Source organism: Cryptomeria japonica, chromosome 10, assembly GCF_030272615.1.
Source record: "Cryptomeria japonica chromosome 10, Sugi_1.0, whole genome shotgun sequence".
In the NCBI taxonomy this organism is placed as follows: domain Eukaryota; kingdom Viridiplantae; phylum Streptophyta; class Pinopsida; order Cupressales; family Cupressaceae; genus Cryptomeria; species Cryptomeria japonica.
Window position 1 is genome coordinate 407,120,877 of NC_081414.1, and position 8,647 is coordinate 407,129,523.

Consider the following 8,647-nt stretch of genomic DNA (forward strand, 5'->3'; position numbering starts at 1 on the left):
AAATGTTGATAGAATACTAACATAATGTTGATAATGATGCTAAGGTTCCTCTCTTAGCCAAAAGAGGGGGTATTTATAGGATTTTCATGACCAGAGGTGAGGTGGCAAGAATCAACAGTGCAAATTTAGTCTGGATAAATCAATGGTTGAGATTAAAGAATTTTGAAGGAGGTTGAGGAAATGGACACTTGTCATTCGTAAGGAGACAAGTGGCAAAGAATCTCCAACCATATACCAACAAAGGGGCAAGTGGCATGGAGATGAGAGACATGTGGAATAAGTGCCACATGTCTCCAAGAGAGGGTGGACACTCCAAAAATGGTTAGGATAAGAAGTTGGAGGGGATAGGATTAGTTAACCTATGGTTAGGCTAGGGGTTGGTTAGAAGAAGGTTAGGACACGTGCTTAAATTTGAATTTGAAATTCAAATTTAATGGGGATAGAATAATTAAATAAACAAATTAACCAAATTCATTTATTTAATTAGGAAATAAAAGAAATTGATTTTGGTGGGATGAATTAAGAAAATGAACCATATAAACAAATTATTTGATTCATTTATATAGTAGAAGAATAAAGGTCATTAATTAAATATTTTCATATTTAATTAATTCGATTTTCCAAACCAATTTTTAGTGTATACACAAGGCTATCCATACTACCACTATCTACTATAACTTTGCAACACTTACCTCCCGCTTTGCACATAGTTCGAAATAGACTCCTTTTAGATGGTTCCTCCTCAGTCGGATTGGGATTTACCAACACTCTCCTCATCATGAGAGACTCACCTCCTTTGGGATCTTTACCTTTCATCGATGCATCACTTTCTTCATCCTCATGTGCCAAGTGGTTTCTCGTTGCACTCTTCTTGGTACCTTCTTGTATTTGATGACACTCAAAAGAATGACGACCATCCTCTCTGCACTGGAAACATTTACCTTGGAACCCTTTGCTACTACTACCACATCCTCTTGATGAGAAATCCTTTTCCTTTGTGTTTTGGCCCTCTTCCTTGCTCCATTTGAGCTTGGATTCTTCTTTAGTCTGCTTTCCTTTGCTATTGCTCGCTTGTCCCTTCTTTGCTGCAAATCTTTTGTGACTCTTGGAATTATTTATTTGCCTTATCATTAAATTTTCCTTAGCCTTCAACGCTTATTGATATGCTTCCTCCACGGTGTGAATATGAAACATACTCATTTCATCTTGGATATTAAATTGCAAGCCATTCACATAACTGACTACCTTTTCCCTATCAATTTCATGCCTTCCCGATCAAATGGCCAGCCTGTAGAACTCCTCTGTATATTCTTGTACACTCATATCTTTTTGCTTTAGATTTTGCAGCTTCTTGAATAACTCCATTTCATAGTCTTTAAGAATAAATTTTCTCTTTAATCTGGTAACCATTTGATTCCATCTTGTTATCTTGTGGTCTCCATTCATTACCCACTCTCTTTGCAACTCTTTCCAGCATAATGCAACATGCCCTTTCAACTTTGCTTGAGCTAACTTTACCCTTTGTGGATCTTCAATTTCCTCCACTTCAAAGCATTCTTCTAGCTCCCTTATCCAGTCAATCAACTCATCTGGATTTAATATTCCAGAAAAGCTTGCCACATCCATTTTGTTACCTTTTTTTTTTTTTTCTTGAAAGAACCCTAAAAAATCTTTCTTCTCCAAGATCTATAGGATGTTCTTCTCCTCTTTCATGTTCTTGTTCTTCCAATTCACCTTCTTCATCAGTCACTTGTTCTCTTTCATTTCTTGAAGCCAATCTCACCTCATTTCGTTTCTTCTCTCAAAATCGCTCCAACACCTCCTCAATTCTAAGTATGCCTATTCGAGGCAACATCTCTATCACTCTTTCGATTGCGGTTTCAAGCTCTCATTGCTCAATACTTCTTTATTCCACCTGTGTCAACCCACACAAACTTCTTCACAACTGCTTCACACTTCCATAGGTCTTGATGTATGCTCTACACACTTGGGACAATAAGCTTTGATACCATTTGATGCAAGAGAGAACAAATCCTACCTATAGACTCAAAACAACTCACAATAAAACAAGCTTGATTTCAACAATTTAGAATTAATTATTTTTATTCAAAATAGATATAAATCTGCATGCATATATTGTTTACATTTAGGCCATTAAAGACATTCCAAAAATTCTCAAACCGCCTATCCTTTATATTTCTCTCCCCTATTCTACATGGTCCACCATGACCCTCTTGTCTCTTAGCTGATACTACTAAGCTTTGCAACCAATCTCTACACTCCAGTGCAACCAACACCCTTATGTGATGAATCATCATTTATCCTCTCTGAATTGTTCATACTCTCTTCTCACCCCCACTCACCATCAACGCCTCTTTCTCTTTATATTGTATCATCGATTCTGTAGTGTCATAAAATTGTGACCCTAGCAATTTTTGACTATAGTAGGGTCCTCATGCACGTGAGTTCAAATCCTCTAGCATAATCGAAGACCGGAGTTTTCTCATCCCTTAGAAACAACTTCTTCCTTGGCCTCTGCATCACCTCGTTCGCACTCTGCCCTGGAGAAAGGGGTACAACAAGGGCATGGCGCCACTGTCCTCCCTTGGACAAGGGTGTGGCACCCTTGTCCTCCCAAGATAGGGGTGTGGCACCCTTGTCCTCCCAGGATAGGGGTGTGGTGCCCTTGTCCTCCCAGGACAAGGGTGTGGCGCCCCTATCCCTGCCCAATTTTGGGGCAAGACCCTTCCTAGGGTTGTATCGTTGGTTGTGCATTGGGCGGGAAACTCCCCTGATGTTGGCCTGTGATGAAAATAAAATACACTAACATGTATTTAAGGGGCATTTGTCCTCTCATTTGCATAAGTTGGATAGGTCAAAGTTGGATAAATTCAAGTTGCATAAGCGATCAAGCATTCAAGAGTTCTCAAGCATTCTTTTCCAGCATTGAGCATTCTCAAGTCTCCCTTCAAGGCTAGGTGTTGCATTCAAGTCAAGGATTCAACCAGTGAAGAGGAGATTGATTTCAATATTCAATTCCACACAAGCACTTCTATCAACATTGCTATCACAACCTCTCTTGAGGTGATTTACAATTTATTCTTTCATTTACATCTACTTGCAAGTACTTTCTTTCATTACTTGGTTAATTCCAAAACTGGGGTTTGACCTAAAGGCAAACCCCCAATCCCAACCCATTTTCCTCTCCTTTTTGTGTGTGGGTTGCAGGTGTGCTGCTATACTTTCAGATTTAGGCTTCATTTACAGAGGCAAAAAAACCCTTTTCATTTCGTGGATTTTTCAGAGGACCGTGTACATTCCCTCCATGGTCTAGACAACTTTTCCTCAAATTCGCAGGGCGACTTCGTCTTGACATATTAATATTCTGGTCCTTGGATTTTTCAGAGGACCTACAAACTAATAATTATAAATAGATTGCAGAAAGAGGACACTTGGCAATTTCTGATGAAATTTGGTCTTTTCCCTCTTCTTCATATTCTCATTTCTTCTGATTTGTAAGGGTTCCAGATTTTTTGTGAGCAAGGCTCCATAATCTTGGTTTCCAATTCTAAGTTTTTCCAAGTTTGTACATTGTAGTACTTTATTTCAGTAATGGAGTTTAATTCTTGTCGTAGGTGTTTCTAGTTGTAGGTTCTTATCTATCTAAGGCATGCATATATTCACACAAGATTGTCTCTATGTATGTATTTCTTTGTTACAAATTACATCCCATATCCCGATATCAAGTTATAATTAGTTCTTTGTCACTTTTGCATTACACAATTTAATCAATTTCTTTCCATTTCAAACAAGGAAGAGGGGATCAACTTATCATTCCCATTTCATTCAAAATTCAATCTACCATCTTCATGTGGAGAGATGTAACATGGTGAAAAGTGTTTGAAGGGTAATCAATAGTGAGACTCTCATCTCTCTTTGAGGGAAAGGGTAGTTTTCCTCTTGATCTATCATTCACCATTTCCCCACCATTACATTTTGGTGCACCCAACATCTTGCATGCTTTCCTTTGAACAAAATTGCATATTTTTCATTTAAAAGTTTTAAATTTTTGCAAACTTAGTGGTTAAATCATTAAAAACCTTAGTTTTTAATTAAAATTGAACTTGTTATTTGTAAAAATTGCTTGTGGTTATCTTAGATCTGAAAATTGTTTTATTTGTCAAATTCAATTTCCTCCTTGTCTTGTTCAATTTGCAAATAAAATTTACAAAATTAAGAGGTTACTTGTTAAAACCCTAATTTTCAAAAATCATATTGAACTTGTGCAAAAATTGGATTTCCATTTATTTTTCAGATTTATGATTGTTCTTAGATTTGTCTTCATTCCTACAATTCAAATTTTCAATTTCCCCCCTTTTTCCCAAAATTCAAATTTTAAAATTAAGTGGTTAGGTCATAAAACCCTAATTTTTTAAAATTAATTGGATTTTGTAAAAATTTCAAATCAATTTCATTTCAATTCAGATTTCTAAACATTTTCCAAGGTGTCCCTATCCATTAGGTTTGACCTTTTTCAAAATTGCAATTTAATTCCTCTTTTTCTTCAAAACCCTAATAGGGTCCTATCTTTACATTTGCACCTTCATTTCGCCCATCTAGAGATCGTAAAATTCACCATTTTGGGGGGGTTAGCTTTCAAATCATCGTAATATTCATTCCTGAAAATTTCAAAAAAAGTTTCTCGGACCATGTGCGTTCCCACCACGGTCCTCGACTTTTTTCCCGAAATTTCGGGAGACTGTTATGATTGTATTTAATAGCCTAAATCCAGAAGATTGGCTGATTTTGTCAATTTTTTATTCCTCTAGAATAGGAAATACCTCCCAAATTCAACATTTAAAATTTCAAGAATTTTTTTATAATTAAGAGGTTAATTATAGTCTGCTCTGATTTTAAATTTTTTGATTTTAAAATTAAGTGGTATTCCCTTGGCCCTAATTTTAAAATTTCAATTTCCTTTCATTTTGGGAAATTGTGTCATCCCCTTGTTCCAACAAAGTTCAAATTGTGTAATCATTATTTTCTTAAATTTTGCATTACTCAATTTTGTAAGCTTTGTTCCACAATTCAAAATTCAATTTTTTCCTCTAGTGCATGAGTTTTACCACTATTAGTCCTACCTCTTCTACCCCCATTAGACGAAGCATTACAAATAAGGCTTCCCAAGGTTTAATTACCGAGGAGATGGAGCCTAATTTGGGTGACTTCTTTAATGAGGATCATGCTAATTCTTCCCATCCTAATCATGTGCCTATTTACCCCATTAATGAATCCCATGATTAAGAAGAATCTTTAACTAGGGTCTCTATAGATCAACTTTCCACATTAGACAAACAATTTGATAACTTTCAACAATGGATGTCCCAAGAATACCCTAATAGTGAAGCTCTTCCATTAATTGAAGGCCTTAAGCGCATGATTCAAAGTGATAAGAATGAAATTGATATATTGCATGGCATTGAACATATTGTTGATTCTAATGTCATGCCTATCAAGAGTCGTGTTGAAACCCTCGGTTACTCACAACCTTCAACCCAAGTCAATCCTTCAATTCCTTTGACTACTCCTATGACTAGTATTCCTACTTTCACATCCAACATCATGGCTACTTCAACTCAAAATGTTATTCCTACAACCATGGGTCATGGGGGCAATCCCTCTTCTTCATTTAATCCTCCATCTTTACCTATGTCTTCCATGAGTGTTCCTATTATTCCTCAACCAATCAGTGTGACACAAGGGGGCAATTCCTTTAGCAACTTTATTCCTCCTTTAAGAGTCCCTTTTCCTACCCAATCATCACCCATGCCTACTTACCATAATGTCCCACCGCCTTATTCTCAGTCCATGCATTCTTTCAATAATATCACACCACCTTCTCAATCACCTATGTCTAACATCAATTCTTCTATCGAAATGACAATTAACAATCTTGCCCAAGCCGTGTCTTCCTTAAAACAACAAATTGCTTCTATAAGTCAATGCAAGTTTAGTGTGCCCACCTTTGATATTGCGAGCCCACTTTCTCTTGATATTGTTAAAGTCGTGCCACCTAAACATGTTGAGATCCCTTAATTGGAACTCTATAATGGAAAAGGTGATCCTCTTACGCATGTCAAAACATTTCAAACCTTGTGTACTGATTTTGCTTATGATCAAAGATTGCTTGCAAAATTGTTTACAAGAACACTAAGAGACAAGGCTTTACAATGGCATTGCTCTTTTCCTTCTTATTCTATCACTTCCTTTCAACAACTAGCAAATGCTTTCATCCAACAGTTTCAAAACAACATTGGCCCTAAAATCATGTTGACTGATTTAATAGATTGTAAACAAGGTGTTAAAGAAAAAGTGATTGATTTCATTGGTAGATATAAGAATTTGTGTGCTCAAATTTCTTTTCATGTACCTGATAATGATATTCAAATAATTTTTATTTCTAATTTACAAAAAGATATCAAGGAAAAGCTTCTTTTGTCTGAGTTTACTTCCTTCCCGTAGTTGTGCGCAACACTCCACAATTATCAACTGGTTGTGAGTCAAATGGAGCAATCCACTCCTATGGCTCTGAGTGATAAGGGGGAGAGTGTTCAACAACCATTTGAGAAGTTAAAACCTACAAAAATCTTCATCAAGTTCAATGATCCAATCAACAACAACAATGTGAATGCTACAACAGGTGTGCCTTCTATATTAAAAAAATTCCAAAGAGAAAGACAATTAACTCCTTTTAATGAATCTTTACATAGTATTATGTCTCATTTGTTGCATAGAAATGCTATCAAACTTCCTCCTATAGAACTAGTTGATTCTTCTAAACTTGCATCCCCTTATTTTGATAATAATTCCTTTTGTCAATTTCATCGTCAACCTGGTCATGATACTGATAAATGTTTTGCATTGAAGAATAAGATTCAAGACTTGATTGATAATAATACTACATTTGTGGCAAGTGTGAATGATAAAGGGAATAAATCAGTGACTCCTCCTAATCAAAATCTTAAGATTTTCACTGATCCCTTGCCATCTCATACCTCTAACATTATTGAGATTGTGCCTAATTCTCTCTTTTCTAAAGAATTCACCTCTATGGCTCCAAACTTGGTTAATATGGTAGAAACACAAGATTCACCTAAGGATATTTGTATTACATTTGACCCTAGCGAGACCATTAGAGAACCCGATGGCCCTTTATACATAGTTGCAAAGGTTAAGGATATCCCTTGCCGTGGTGCCCTAATTGATCCCTCTTGTATGGTTAATGTCATAACTGAAGAGTATATTTTCACTTTACAATTGCATAAACCAACATATGAGGCTTCTTATGTGGTTGTGAAGTTATTTGATGGCTTCTCTTGTCCTGTCATTGACTCTATCACACTTCTTATTGAAGTTCATACTAAATCCATGGATGTTGACTTTGTTATCATACCCTCTTCTGAGCAATTCCGTGTGAAGTTGGGCTATCCTTGGCTATCTTCCATGAAGGCTATTGCTTCTCCAATACATGTGTATGAAATTTCCTCACAATGACGAAATCATAATTGTGACCAGAGCTTATTTCATCCATCCAAAAGAAGCCCCGATGTTCCTATTGATTTCTTTTGGCCTAAACAATTTCAATCTCTTCCATCAAGGAGTGATGCTCTTTTTCAATCTTATCAAAAATTAAATAACGATATGATGTTATCCTTAAGTCAAACTAGATCTCCAACACTTGACATTCCTATTATTCTTCAAGATGAGGTTCTTCCCCTCACGGATAGAACTAATCTCCCTCCTAAGGAAGATTGTCCACCTATACCCATGGATGTGACTTCACCTTCTCTTAAGGAGAACAACAATATTCCTCCTAAGAATAGACCTATACCTCCTCCTCATGATGGACATGGTCTCCTTTCTACACCTAATATTCATCCTCTCTATGGCGCAGTTCCACCTCCTTCCTCTTATCGAGAGAAAAGGCCTGCTTCTCCACTTGTTCGACCAAAAATACCTCAACCTAAACCTTCAACTATCAAGGAGAGAAATATTCCTACTTTTTCAAGTGTTCCTCCTCCTTCTTAGCCTTCCACTAAGTCTCAAAGGCATCATTGTGTGAGAGAACACCAATGAAGACGTCATGTTCGAGCTCATGAAGCTATCCCTCAAAATATTCAATCTCCTCATACTCCGACAGTTGACATGATTCCCTTTTCTCCTAAGCAAGATGTTCAACCAAGATCTCCAAATAATAAGTTGCATAAAACATGTGATGGTTTTACTCCTATTCGAGTTCTTGCTCCTCTTTTTCTAAACTTTGATGAAGAAATGGGTGAAAATGTTATTCATAATGGAAATACAACTTCTAATGCTTCTAATAGTGAATATGAATATGTTGATGTGGACAAGCATTTATCTGATGAATTTTCACAAACCCTAATCCTAGCTCCTAGAATCGAACAAAGTGACTTACAACATGAACATAGTCCTTGTTTGGATCTTGTGATAGCTCCATCTGTTGTGCTCAATGTTGCTCCTCTGGCGTGTTGCTCGCCTTCCTGAAATACTGATCAATAAGATTGGGAGGCGGATGTCGTACTAGATTCGCAATATTAGCACTGAAGATTTTTCTCTATCCCCTTTC